This window comes from Anomaloglossus baeobatrachus, chromosome 2 (assembly GCF_048569485.1).
Source record: "Anomaloglossus baeobatrachus isolate aAnoBae1 chromosome 2, aAnoBae1.hap1, whole genome shotgun sequence".
Lineage (NCBI taxonomy): Eukaryota > Metazoa > Chordata > Amphibia > Anura > Aromobatidae > Anomaloglossus > Anomaloglossus baeobatrachus.
In genome coordinates this window covers 170,934,421-170,950,098 of record NC_134354.1, presented here as the reverse complement: position 1 = coordinate 170,950,098, position 15,678 = coordinate 170,934,421, and positions in this window count along the sequence as shown.

Genomic DNA, 15,678 nt, shown 5'->3' with positions numbered 1-15,678 from the left:
CAGGATCGTCACTCCCACCTCGTTGTTGGAGGACGCAGGTACGCTGTTGTCTGTCGTTCCCGGGGTGTCACACGTAGCGATGTGTGCTGCCTCAGGAACGACGAACAACCTGCGTCCAGAACGAGCAACGATATTTTGAAAATGAACGAAGTGTCAACGATCAATGATGTGGTGAGTATTTTTGATCGTTAGTGGTCGCTTGTACATGTCACACGCAACGACATCGCTAACGAGGCCGGATGTGTGTCACGAATTCCGTGACCCCAACGATATCTTGTTAGCGATGTCGTTGCATGGAAAGCGGCCTTTAGAGATTGAAAGCACAATTTAACTTAACAGTGGCAGGTGGATCAGGGATCAGAATAGCCGAAGTGCAAGGAAAGATGCGGGTTTGGCGTGTGAGCCTGCATCAAAGGCAGGGACACAACCTTTTACGTAACAGTTCATCAAAGGTCTTTAAGAAATTACAGGCAGGGGTGGGATTCAGCCTGTTCTGTCCGGTTCTGGAGAACCAGTTTTTAAAATAGCAGTCGGTTCCCAGAACCGGCAAGAAACAGCTCTGGCGATCCGGTTCCCTGCTGTATTCATTTGTGTTAGTGTCTCTTTAAGACTCTAGCACAAATGAATCTGCATACCTCCGTGCCGCACTTCCTGGTTCAGTGCAGCCTCGGCTTACTGACCCGGCGTGCAGCGACGCGATGACGCTGCAGACACAGGTCACGGCAGTGTGAGGAGGAAGCTCCTCCTCCTGCCATCTGTCAGCGTCACTGCTGTGACTGCAGAGAGCCGCGGAGGAGGACGGGAGACACAGGACAGGCTGGTGCTGCTTGGATCAGGTAAGTCGCTCAGTGAGCCGAAGCTGCAGGGAGAGGGGCCGCATAAGATGGGAACGGTTACTATATGTGGCTATATGGGGATGGTATCTGCAGGGAGAAAGGGGCCATAATAGGATGAGATCTGCAGGGAGAAAGGGGCCATGATAGGATGGGATCTGCAGGGAGAAAGGGGCCATAATAGGATGGGATCTGCAGGGAGAAAGGGGCCATAATAGGATGGGATCTGCAGGGAGAAAGGGGCCATAATAGGATGGGATCTGCAGGGGGAAAGGGGCCATAATAGGATGGGATCTGCAGGGAGAAAGGGGCCATAATAGGATGGGATCTGCAAGGAGAAGAGGGCCATAATAGGATGGGATCTGCAGGGAGAAAGGGGCCATAATAGGATGGGATCTGCAGGGAGAAAGGGGCCATAATAGGATGGGATCTGCAGGGAGAAAGGGGCCATAATAGGATGGGATCTGCAGGGAGAAAGGGGCCATAATAGGATGGGATCTGCAGGGGGAAAGGGGCCATATTAGGATGGGATCTGCAGGGAGAAAGGGGCCATAATAGGATGGGATGTGCAGGGAGAAAGGGGCCATAATAGGATGGGTTGTGCAGGGAGAAAGGGGCCATAATAGGATGGGATCTGCAGGGGGAAAGGGGCCATAATAGGATGGGATCTGCAGGGGGAATGGGGCCATAATGGGATGGGATCTGCAGGGGTAAAGGGGCCATAATAGGATGGAATCTGCAGGGGGAAAGGGGCCATAATAGGATGGGATCTGCAGGGGGAAAGGGGCCATAATAGGATGGGATCTGCAGGGGGAAAGGGGCCATAATAGGATGGGATCTGCAGGGGGAAAGGGGCCATAATAGGATGGGATCTGCAGGGGGAAAGGGGCCATAATAGGATGGGATCTGCAGGGGGAAAGAGGCCATATTGGGATGGGATCTGCAGGGGGAAAGGGGCCATAATGGGATGGGATCTGCAGGGGGAAAGAGGCCATAATAGGATGGGATCTGCAGGGGTAAAGGGGCCATAATAGGATGGGATCTGCAGGGGGAAAGAGGCCATATTGGGATGGGATCTGCAGGGGGAAAGGGGCCATAATAGGATGGGATCTGCAGGGGGAAAGGGGCCATAATAGGATGGGATCTGCAGGGGGAAAGGGGCCATAACAGGATGGGATCTGCAGGGGGAAAGAGGCCATATTGGGATGGGATCTGCAGGGGGAAAGGGGCTATAATAGGATGGGATCTGCAGGGGGAAAGGGGCCATAATAGGATGGGATCTGCAGGGGGAAAGTGGCCATAATAGGATGGGATCTGCAGGGAGAAAGAGGCCATATTGGGATAGGATCTGCAGGGGGAAAGGGGCCATAATGGGATGGGATCTGCAGGGGGAAAGGGGCCATAATATTATGGGATCTGCAAGGGGAAAGAGGCCATAATGGGATGGGATCTGCAGGGGGAAAGAGGCCATATTGGGATGAGATCTGCAGGGGGAAAGGGGCCATAATGGGATGGGATCTGCAGGGGGAAAGAGGCCATAATAGGATGGGATCTGCAGGGAGAAAGGGGCAATAATAGGATGGGATCTGCAGGGGGAAAGGGGCAATAATAGGATGGGATCTGCAGGGGGAAAGGGGCCATAATAGGATGGGATCTGCAGGGGGAAAGAGGCCATATTGGGATGGGATCTGCAAGGGGAAAGGGGCCACAATGGGATGGGATCTGCAGGGAGAAAGGGGCCATAATAGGATGGTATCTGCAGGGAGAAAGGGGACATAATGGGATGGGATCTGCGGGGGAAAAGGGGCCATAATAGGATGGGATCTGCAGGGGAAAAGGGGCCATAATAGGATGGGATCTGCAGGGGTAAAGAGGCCATATTGGGATGGGATCTGCAGGTGGGGAGAGACCACATGGGATTGGATCTGTATTGGGTAGGTCGTCCGTTCCAATTTAGCAATAATTTTTAGTAATAATTTTTAAAAACTGTAGAAAAACCATTTAATACAAGAAGAGTGACAGTGACTGGAGCAACTGGTGCTGGACAGGAGAGTGACGGTAAAGGAGCGGAAGAAGGGGAAAGAGATTTTACTTTAAATTACTTGTATTTTTGGTTGAGGAAAGTGCGTGAAAATGGGTGTGGCTAACAAAGTGGGTGTAATTACAGAATGGGTGTGATTTTCAAATGGGCGGGGTTTACAGAGAACCTGTTGTTAATAATTTGAATCCCACCCCTGGTTACAGGCATGATCCTATGTGAGACTTATCAAAAAAATACACTATAAATATTGAATAGATGTGGGTCACAGCACTGAGGACCACATCAAACATCCATAATACACTTTATTCATTTGTATGTGAGATCCAAAAATACGTATTTCCCTAAGTTATAATAAGGTAACGGTATGTATTTTGTACAAAATTGTATACTTTGTGAAACTAACCACATAAAATTGTTATTGATTATATATCTGAAAAAAATATTACTTTATTTTTTTTCACTTTAAAAAATATTAAACATATTGTCTCATAAACACACCATTTTTAAATACAAGTCAGCAAATTAATTGAAGAGAATTGATTAGACTAGTTGGCGCATTACTAAAAGACTAAGGGTACCGTTACACTTTAGCGACGCACCAGCGATCCCACTAGCGATCTGACCTGGTCAGGATCGCTGGTGCGTCGCTACATGGTTGCTGGTGAGCTGTCAATCAGGCAGATCTCACCAGCGACCAGTGACCAGCCCCCAGCCAGCAGCGACGCGTGGAAGCGACTCTGCACTTGGTAACTAATGTAAATATCGGGTAACCAAGGGCTTGGTTACCCAATATTTACGTTGGTTACCAGCGCACACTGCTTAGCGCTGGCTCCCTGCACTCCTAGCCACAGTACACATCGGGTTAATAAGCAAACATTTGCTTATTTACCTGATGTGTAACTCTGGCTACGTGTGCAGGGAGCAGGGAGCCGGCACTGTTAGCGTGAGAGCGGCGGTGCTAGTAACTAATGTAAATATTGGGTAGCCAAGCAAAGGGCTTCCCTTGGTTACCCGATATTTACGTTGGTTACAGCTTACCACAGTCTTCCAGACGCCGGCTCCTGCTCCCTGCACATTCAGATTGTTGCTCTCTCGCTGTCAAACACAACGATGTGTGCTTCACAGTGGGAGAGCAACGTCAAAAAAATGAACCAGATATGTGTGTAACGAGCAGCGATCTCACACAGGGGCCAGGTCGCTGCTCACTGTCACACACAGAGAGATCGCTAATGAGGTCACTGGTGCGTCACAAAAACCGTGACTCAGCAGCGATCTCGATAGCGATCTCGCTATGTGTGAAGCACCCCTGAAAGTATGCAAATTGCACACTCACACCCATTCACATGGGAAGTACATGCAAATCGTGGTAAACTGTTTAAATAATGAAACAATGGAGACAATAAAATAATTTGTGGAATGCATAACAGCAGTAGATATAAGTTGTGCCATTTCTTGAAAAATTATAAAACTGGTAAAAGGTTCCCTTTAAACATTTTTGAAAACTGATTATATTTATACACTATTGTATTCACTAAATGGCACCCCGAATCCACATTTATAAAAATCCAAGTAACTAATTTGAAGTAGTCAACTATGGTGACATACCATGTTTCCCGAAAATAAGACACTGTCTTATATTATTTTTTTGTCCTGAAAAAGGTGCTAGGACTTATTTTCGAAGTAACGTTTATTTTTGAGGAAACATGGGATGGGTGCAAGTTTAGAAAAAGGTAGATATCCTTAGAGAATCACACTTACCAGACCCATTACATCTATGTTGCTCTCAGGTCTTCCTGTGTTCCACAGCAGGTACTCCCAGCAGGTTCTCATGAGTTCCACAGTGGTCCTTCCCTGCTCCCAACTGCCATCCCTTCACTCTCACACACATTCACACAAACATCCGATCACAGTAACATCACACACACATCCAACCGTAGTAACAACACACACATACACACATCCAGTGATACTGTACTGCTTCTGGCCAGCAGAGGGACCTGGGATGCTATGGAATGCAAGCACCTGCAGTACAAGTTATTAAGGACTTTTGGTGGAACTTATAAAGCACCTATTCCTCGATCCATTCCACCGCAGGTCCATGTGTGTGTGTGATGTATGATGTTAAAGCGATCAGATGTGTGGATGTGTGTGTGTGTGAGAGAGGGATTAGGGATCCTGGACCCAATGTGTGTGTATGAGGGGACCTGAAAGCAATGCAGACCCCTATGGGAGAACCCATCCGTTTGTGGCTTAAGAAGTCATAAACCGCTAAGAGAGCATAGAGAGAAGAATCCTCCTGAAACTATTATCACTTCATAATAATAAAAAGTCATAGTTTTTACCAATGTTATTTGTTTTGTTTCTCCTTTTGTATATGTCTATATTATTTGTTTGATATAGCATGAAGTAATGCTATACAGCACATTCTGTATTATTGTTTTTGTTATTATTGTTTTTGTTAGTACTGTTTTATGTATAAACTTTGAAAACCTAATAAAAAATTATTGAATCATAATAATAAAAAGGAAAAAGTATAACAAGCTCATGCCTTAGATTGTGAGCCCCAATGGGGACAGTGTTACTAATATATGTAAAGTGCTGTGGAAATAATAGCGCTATATAAATATATATATATATATATATATATATATATATATATATATATATATATATATATATATATATATCTGATTCTGAACAAGTGGAATGATGTACCACTGTGACCGTGTTAAATTCCAAGTCCATGATTAAAAATTGTACAAAAGCACATACTAGCCGGTATCAAAACTAGAGTTAAGCGCGGTTCGCGGTTCTCCAGTTCTCGGTTCGAGTGATTTTGGGGGTGTTTTAGATCGAACTAGAACTCGAGCCTTTTGCTAAAAGCTCGACAGTTCGAGGTACGTTCGAGAACGGTTCTAGCAGCAAAAGCAGGGCTTTTTACAGCTACAGTGTGCAGGGAGCCATCGCTGGCAGCCTGCGGTAAGCTGGTAACCAAGATAAACATCGGGTATCCAAGCAAAGCGCTTTGGTTAGTAACCCGATATTTACCCTGGTTACGTGTGCAGGGAGCCGACACTTCCCCGCTCAGCTCGCTCCACCCCCTCCTGCATGCGGCATGTACATACACACACACAAACACAAACTCACACTCACCTGTCCCCAGCCATGCAGTGCCCGACACTGACGTCCTCAGCGCCACATGGCCCCGCTAGGCTCCACCCACTTCGCACTCCACTGCCAGCACACATGGCCCCGCTAGGCTGCAGCACTTCGCACTCCGCCGCCCACACATATGGCCCTGCTAGGCTCCGCCCACCTGGCACTCTGCACACATTACCCCGCTAGGCTCCGCCCACCTGGCACTCTGCACACATGGTCCTGCTAGGCTCCGCCCACCTGGCACTCTGCACACATGGTCCTGCAAGGCTTCGCCCACTTGGCACTCTACACACATGGGCCCGCTAGGCTCTGCCCACCTGGCACTCTGCACACATTACCCCGCTAGGCTCCGCCCACCTGGCCCTCTGCACACATTACCCCGCTAGGCTCCGCCCACCTGGCACTCTGCACACATGGTCCTGCTAGGATCCGCCCACTTAGCACTCTACACACATGGCCCCGCTAGGCTCCGCCCACCTGGCACTCTGAAAACATTACCCCGCTAGGCTCTGCCCACCTGGCACTCTTCACACATGGTCCCGCTAGGCTCTGCCCACCTGGCACTCTGCACACCTGGTACCGCTAGGCTCCGCCCACCTGGCACTCTGCACACATGGCCCCGCTAGGCTCCGCCCACCTGGCACTCTGCACGCATTACTTCTCTAGGCTCCGCCCACCTGGCCCTCTGCACACATTAACACGCTAGGCTCCGCCCAGCTCACACCCTCACACATTACACCGATAGCCTCCGTCAACCTCGCACTCGGCACACATTACCCTGCTAAGCTCCGCCCACCTTGCACTCGGCACACATAGCCCCGCTTGGCTTACCTGCGGTGATAAAGTCACGCCCTCTCGATCTCAGCGCTGTCACTGTCCTCCATGGCCGCCGCTTGTCACATCACGTTCTCTCGCTTCCGACCTGAGACTGACTAGCGGTAACGTCACGGGCCGCTCGCAATTCTTGGCTGTGAAGGTCATTGATGTCAGTGACAGGTGTTGTCAGCAGTACAGGAGATCAGCGCAGGTAATGTACCTCGCTGACAGCAGCACTTGTCATCCCCTGCAGTGACCTGGGCTGACCTATTGATGTTAGCTCAGGTCACTGCACCGCTCTCCCAGCCAATGGGGAACATCCTGCTCTTCATTGACTGGGACAGTGTGGATCGTCAAGGTAACCGCTTGGATTACAGCAGACCTGGATTTGTTTTTCTTTCTAATAAATTGGTGAAAGATGGAATGTGTTGGGGAGTGTTTTTTCAAATAAAAATGTGTTTGTCGTCTATTTTTTTTATTACTGACTATGTTGGTGATGTCGGGTATCTGATAGACGCGTGACATCACTAACCCCAGGGCTTGATGCCAGGTGACATTACACATCTGGTATTAACCCCATATATTACCCCGTTTGCCACTGCACCAGAGCACGGGATGAGCTAGGGCGCAGCACCAGGATTGGCGCATCTAATGGATGCGCCACTTCTGGGGCGGCTGTGGCCTGCTATTTTTAGGCTGAGGAGAGTCCAATAACCATGGACCTCCCTAGTCTGAGAATATCAGACCCCAGCTGTCTGCTTTACCTTGGCTGGTGATCCAATTTTGGGGGGACCCCCACGTAGTTTTTTTTAATTATTTATTTAATTTAAAATAACAGCATGGGGTGCCCTCAGTTTTGGATTACCAGCCAAGGTGAAGCTGCCAGCTGTGGTCTGCAGGCTGCAGCCATCTGCTTTACCCTAGCTGGCTACAAAAATAGGGGGAACCCCACGTCATTTTTTTTCATTGTTTTGGCTAAATACAAGGCTAAGAACCCCTTAGTGCCACATGAAAGGCACCAAAGGGTGCAAAATTACAAAATGCAGGAGAGTGGGACATTATGTGTCTTTCTGCCATTATAATGACAGAAAAGACTGATATGAAGTGTACAAGCACAAGAAAATCACCAGAGCGCTCTATTCTGTAAAAAGCAGTAGAAAATGGCACTGGAGTGAACATGTGACCGCCTCATGTAGGTTGAAGCTATGGATCTGTATCGCCCTGGAAGCTCTGCTGCTCTCCGCCGAGCCGCTCGAATCCGGTCTCTGGTTGTCGGTGGCTCGAGCACCTCCGGACCGGGGGCCACGTCGCTCTGGAAAGGGGGGGCTTGGTTGTTTGGTTTGTGGTGGACCGGTTTCACGGCCGGAGCCACGGTAACCGGTAACAGTTTGTGACGCCACCCACGGGTCGTGGTGGGGTGATGGGCACCACCACTGCGGTGAGGGTGCGGGGGCTCGTCCGGGATCAGTGGTGGGTTGCAGCTAGGTGTTGACCCCTCCATGGGTAGGGGGTTTGTTGGTGCCGGGGCTAGGTGGCAGGAGCGGGGGGTTGCAGGACGCAGGGGCTCGCTTGCAGCGTGGTGCCTGATGGCACTGCTGTACTCACGATTAAACCACACAGAGTCAATGGTAAACCAAGTTCAGTGTAGATCGGTGCCCGCAGCCGGCTGCGTGTGTCCCCAGTGAGGTTGATGATGTCGCCTTTCTCCTGCACCTTTAAACTTGCTATAGTGACTCCTATGCTTCAGCAACGGTAGTCCGCTCCCAAGCTTTTGGGTACAGGAGGAGCCCTTTTGCCCGCAGGCACTGGCCCTTTGGATCTCTGGCCCTTGGCTTTGGCTCTTATCCGGAATCGGTGGGCTGTTGCCGTCTATCGGGATTTTGGGTGGGGATGAACCCCTGAGGTCCAGACCGCAATCAGTAGATTTGTCTGAGCCCAGTTGCTTCTTGGCTAGAACGGGGTCTGAATACCCTGCCTGGTGCTTCGGTTGACTTGTTAGCTCCTCGGTTCGGGTCCGAAGGGTCACCACCCTCTTCTCGATATCTACGGTTCCGCAGTTCAGACCCTGGACTCTTGCAGACGGCCACCAACGTCTGCCTGCCTGACCATTCCAAGAGGTCCTAGGCTCCGTCCTAGGCCCCTGACTCTCAGCTCGCCATTTTTACTCCTCTCACTACTCCTCCCCCCACTCGACTCACTTGTCCTTTCCCTGCCTCAGTCCAGCAGACTCCTTGGAGGGTGTGCCTATTCGCCTGGCTCCGCCCACCTAGTGTGCCTTGCTAGACCTGAGGGAGGCGGTCAAGACTTGTTGGCTGCTGGTGCCTCACTGGGGTAGGGGTGTGTGTGGTGTTGTGTGTTGTTACCTCTGACCCCTGGGGGTCCAGGGCATCACAGATCCTGGGTAAATTTATGTATTTTCCCTCCTTCAGTTTTTTTGCAGTACGCAAACAAACGGAAGGCACACGGATGACATACTGACCGTATATGGAACAGAAACGGATGCCACACGGATGCATCCGTAAAAAAACCGAACTGTTTTTTGCGGACAGCAAAAACGGATCGGTCGTGTGAATGTAGCCTTATTCTGATCTGCCGTTTATAAACAGCAGGCAGAAATAAGTGAATAGCGCCCCCCAGCGTCAGAAAATCAGGGGGTAGCTGAGACCCTGGAGATCATGATTTAGGCCGGTTTTTTAGGTCCCCGCTCACGTGATCACCGGTATACACCGTATACCGATGATCACGTTACAGTAAATGACAGCGTCGGTAAAAACTTATTTATCTCCCATCTGGCATGAACAAACATGATAAATCTCCTCCCCGGTCCCCTCCAGTCCCCCGGTGTCGCCAAAGTGCCCCCCTGGCCCCCTCCCGGAAATCCAAGATGGCCGCACGCACAGCAGCGCGCCAGCAACATTCACCCTACTCCTCTGATTTCTGTCGCTTGTGCCATGACACATGCGACAGAAAACTCCTCCCCAGGCCCTGCCAGGTCACTCCCTACACCCCTACCGGTGTTCCCCGGTGTCCCACGGTACCTGTGCAGCGTTGGTCCCCCGCGGCCCTCTCCTTCACAATAGATGCTGCCGCATGCACAGAGCGGCTGTCAGCTCAGCTTTCTGTGTTCAGACACAGTGAGTGGTGGTTATGCATCTGTAAGCTAAATGGGTGGCACCGTGGCTCAGTGGTTAGCACTGCAATCTTGCAGCACTGAGGTCCTGGGTTCAATTCCCACCAAGGACACCATCTGCAAGGAGTTTGTATGTTCTCCCCGTGTTTGCATGGGTTTCCTCCAGGTACTCTGGTTTCCTCCAACACTCCAAAGACATACAGATAGGGAATTTAGATTGTGAGCCCCAATTGGGACAGTGTTCCCAATGTATGCAAAGTGCTATGGAATTAATAGCGCTATATAAATGAATAAATTATTATTATTACTGCAATGCCCTGCTCATGAGGTAAGGAACATAGTTGATCAGGAGAGCTATATACTACATTTCCAAATGGAGGTATTTGATTTTATAGTTGCCCTGCTGAACGACTACCAAACATGAGAGTCCGTTATATGCCACAAGAAAAAACATCTAAATAGCGAACTTTTTGTTTAGTATTCATTCAGCTGGATAACTGGACTTAAAGGGGTATTCCATCTCCAAGATCCTATCCCCAATAAATAGTAGGTGGAATAGCAATAATATCAGCAAATACCAATATTTGGAAAAGTAGAATAGTTCTCTTGATTAGGCATGCCCTTACCTCATGAGCAGGGCATTGCAGCTTTGGTAGCAACCATTGCGACATAGACTCTGCTGCTGTGGACCCGGGGAGAGTGGGTGCAGATTCATTGCACCCACACTCCTCACATGGAGGGTCTGCAATCCAAAAAAATGGGGGATATGTTCCCTGAGTGTCTCCTTCCATATTCTAGTAGTCGTAGGACCCCCTTATTTTTTTTCTTACAATAAATTGGTGAAAGAGGGAATGTTTTGGGGAGTGTTTATTCCAATAAATTTTTTTGTCGATTTTTTTTGTTAGTACTGACAGTTTATGATGTCGGGTATCTGAGAGACGCCATGACATCACAAACTGCTGGGCTTGATGTCAGGTGACTTTACAGCTAGTTTCAACCACATTTATTACCCCGTTTGCCACTGCACCAGGTGGGAGCTAAGGTGAAGCGCCAGGATTGGCGCGCATCTAGTGGATGCGCCACGTCTGGGGTGCCTGCGGCCTGCTATTTTTAGGCTGTAAAGGCCCAATAACTATGGACCTTCCCACCCTGAGAATACCAGACCACAGCTGTTCGCTTTGTTCGCTGGTGATCCAATTTGTAAGGACCCTACTTTTTTTTTGTAATTATTAATATTTATAAAATAATTATAAAAAAAGAGCCTGGGGTGACCTCCACATTGGATCCCCAACCACGGTAAAGCTGCCAGCTGTGGTTTTCAGGCTACAGCCGTCTGCTGTACCCTAGCTGGCTATCAAAAATGGGGAAACCCAACGTCATTTTTTTTTTAACTATTTTTTAAATAGAAAAAATTAATGGGCTTCCCTGTATTTTTATTGACAGCCAAGGTAACACCAGGCAGATGGGGGTGGCAACCCATAGCTGTCTGCTTTATCTGCACTGAGAATCAAAAATACCGCGGAGAGCTACGTCATTTTTTTTCAAGATTTATTTTTACAGCACTGTCATGTCAGGCAATCAAAATACAGGGAAGCCCTTTTTGTTTTTAGTTATTTAAATATATAATTAAAAAAATATATATGGGCTCCCGCTGCATTTTTTGTATTGCTAGCTTAGGGTAATCCAAGCAGCTACTGGCTGCTAACCCCCACTGCTTGGTGTTACCTTCACTGGCAATGGAAAATCCAGGGAAGCATTTCTTATTTTTTTTGCCAAAAAACTACAAAAAAATGACGTGCGCTTCTCCATATTTTTGTATGCTAGCCAGGTACAGCATGCAGGTACGGGCTGCCCCCAACCCCCGGCTGCCTATTTGTACCCGGCTGGGAACTAAAAATATAGGTAAGCCCTTTTTTTACTTAATTCATGAATTTTGTGAAATAATTAAAAAAAAAAAAAAGACGTAGGCTTCGCCCCATTGTTATGTCCAGCCGAGTACAACTAGGCAGCTGGGGATTGGAATCCACAGCACAGGTTAGCCTGAGGTTTCTGGGCCCCTCTGCTGCGAATTGCAGTCCGCAGCCCCCACAGAAAATGGCACTCTCATAGCAGCGCCATCATCTGGCGCTGTATCCAACTCTTCCAACAGCACTGAAGGCAGGTGGCTTGTTGGGTAATCATGAGTTAATACTGGCTTTGTTTTACTAGCTTGTATTAAGTCAGAGATTCTTAATGTCAGGCAAGTTTGACCCAGCCATTAAGAATCTCCAATAAAGGATTAAAAAAAACACCACTTAGAAAAAAAATACTTTAATAGAAATAAATACACAGACACACTTAGGGACTCCATGTTCATTACCCCCTGTCACCCCTCCATGATCCTGCTCTTCTACCTTCTTTCCCCTTCAACACATGCAGCTCTGTCTACTCCATCAGACAGCACAGCTGCATGGGGGAAGACGCTGTGCTCCGTGCAGAAATCATTCTGTGAGAGTTACCACAGGCTCCCGGCTGTAAGCGGTGGCACAGGTTGCCATAGAGCAACGCTGCTCCGATTACGTGATTCCGGTGCCGCTGCGTGCTGGTAGCGGGACGTCACCGTCACTGCTGCCAAGCGCGTTGCTATGGCAACGGTGATCTCCGTTATTGACCGCTGTGTCAGCCGGTCAGGAGCCAGCTTCTGCGGATGCTGGTAACTATGGAAAACATCGGGTAACCAAGAAGCCCTTACCTTGGTTACCCGATGTTTACCTTCGTTACCAGCGTCCGCCGCTCTCACACTGTCAGTGCTTTCTCCCTGCTCCCTGCACACATAGCCAGACTACACATCGGGTTAAATTAACCCTATGTGTACTCTGGCTAGGAGTGCAGGGAGCCAGCCCTAAGCGGTGTGCGCTGGTAACCAAGGTAAATATCGGGTTGGTTACCCGATATCTACCTTAGTTACCAAGCGCAGCATCGCTTCCACGCGTCCCTGCTGGCTGGGGGCTGGTCACTGGTTGCTGGTGAGATCTGCCTGTGTGACAGCTCACCAGCAACCCGTGTAGCGACGCTCCAGCGATCCCTGCCAGGTCAGGTTGCTGGTGGGATCGCTGGAGCGTCGCTTAGTGTGACGGTACCTTAAGGGAACAGGGAGGCAGAGCGGGGAGTCGACCGTGTGCAAGAGCATGTCACCGGTACATGACGATACACAAACATGCACCGTGTAACAGAGAGATGCAATGACAGGTCCTAGCATGAGGCATCATAGTCATGTGACCAGTCTGTAGCCAATGAGATGACAGACACGTGACTGGTCACATGCTATTTTGATGATGTCACGTAGGTCCTGCATCACTGCTGGTTAACAGGAGGACGCAGCGATTATCGGGAAGAATAGCGGCAGGAGACAGAGTGCAGGACGCATCCCGGGGACAGGTAAGTGTTATGGCAATGTTTATTAACTGTATGTGTACATTTATAATGCGTTTTTATGTGTCTGTGATTCCCTCCCATTGTTTCCTATGGGTTCGAGTGGTTCACCGAACCGGTTCGCCGAACTGAACTCAAACCAGACCTTGGTTCGGCGAACCGAGCTCGAGCCGAACCGCGACCGGTTCGCTCATCTCTAATCTAAACGTTACATGGAAGACAGACCATATGGATAGAAGCTACATGTTTCACATGCTTACAGAACTAAACATTTTCCAAATTATGATAACTTTTACTAATTAGTCAATTGTAATATGAAAAATGTAGTACATTATCAAGTGTGACACCTGCAAATTAACATATGTGTAGGTTGCACCTCTCGTAGCCTCAAACAGCAAATTTCAGAACATATTACCAGTATTATCAATGTCAATAATTCAAGCAGAGCAATTTCACTCACGTCCAAACATTCCATTACTCCCCATAAGAGATACACCGCAGGCTTGCAGGTTTATGGTACTGTTAGGGTTGCTAAATCCAACAGAAGAGGTAATCATACTAGATGTCTTCTCACTAGGGAAGCTTTTTGGATATACCACTTTGGTACCTGCACTCCCAATGGTCTGAATATGCACAGGGAGGTTATGTTCCACTATTAATAGGAATAAGTATTCCTTTACGGTGATCGCTGTTTTTGCACATTTAGATACTTAAATAATTTATATGTTAAATAAATTGATATTGTTTTGATTATGAAAAACAGCCTGACCAAAGAAATGCATCTTACAATGGGGTGACAGCATTCATTGATGGAACTGATCTTAAATTAGTAGATTTATTTATTGTGAAGTTTCAAGTTTAAACCTTTTTGTAACATTCATTTAATAATTGATTTGTTTTAATGTTATTATATGTTGTTTGAATTGCTACAGATCATGTGACCATTCCTTCACACCTGTTTTATTTATTAATTGGGCTATATGGACTTGTCTAACAAGGAGTATTTTTGCATATACAAAAGATACCGGATAGTGGCTGAAACACGAAGCTTCTACATATGTTGTCTGTCTTCCATGTCCCTGTTTGATATCAGTTATTATGCGCATTTGAACAATTTTTAATAGTGATGAGCAAACCTGTGGATATTCGAGTTCGCTGAAAAAGCATTGACTATACAAAAAACAGGTTTGGCAGCCAAAGTTGACCTTGAACTTAACTTCAGACAATGAAACCCATACAAGTCATTGAGGGCGAGACGTTCTGAGCTTTAAAATGGCTGTAGTAAGTGCAAGGGGGCTACAATTGAAGTTAAATAGTAGTAAGAACAGGATAGTTATAAATACAGTGTTTCACAGAGGATCACACTGCAGTCAGACTCTCTCCCGGGCCCACTAAGTTTCATCAATATTCACTGCTTCCCTTGCCATCCTCTGTGCCTGTGTTTGTGATTGGTTGCAGATTGCTATACACACCACGTTACTGATTGGTTATAGTCATTTTTTTGTATGGTTGTGTAAAAATAAATAAATATTTGAAAAATATACAAGTCTGGTAGTCATGTCACCGGATGTCATACTGGGTGCTTTCCCATTGCCCTCAGAGAAAATCAAAAGCCACTGCCAGACTGTCAGATTGCAGGACATGGCCATGTCCTGTGTTCTGACAAACCAGCAGCACTTTTACTGAGAGCAGTGGGTAAACCTGGGTGTGACCTCCATCGAACTGAATGACATCACCTGTTCACAGCCTGGTCCCCCGTCGGAGGTCAGTTATTCCCAGAGTCTGCAGAGAGCAGACATGTTTTCCCTCTTTGCAGCTACTGGATGTAGAAGAGTTGAGGATCGTTGTGGGACTTCATGTGGATCTCATTGGCTCTGCAAGAGTATTTTTTTGGTTAATAAAAGGATAAAGGAGGGTATGTGTATTGTATTTCAAATGAAGGACTTTTTTCAGTGTCTGTGTTTTTATTTCTTTTCACTTATAGGATTAGTAATTGTGGGTCTCATAGATGCCTCCTATTGCTAATTCAGGGCTTGATGACAACTGTCATTCTTTGACAAATCATCTTTAACTCCTAATATTCTGCCAATTGCCACCTCACCTGAGCAAACAGAATTAGCCAGGTAAAATACCAGGATTGACAAATCTAATGTGATGTGTCAATTCTGAGCACTTTCCTGCTGTTTTTTTTAGGCTGGGCGGCCAATATCTATGGCTCCTCTTATCCTGATAATACCAGTCCCCACCTGTCTGCTATATCGTGGCTGGTTATCAAAAATGAGGGGACC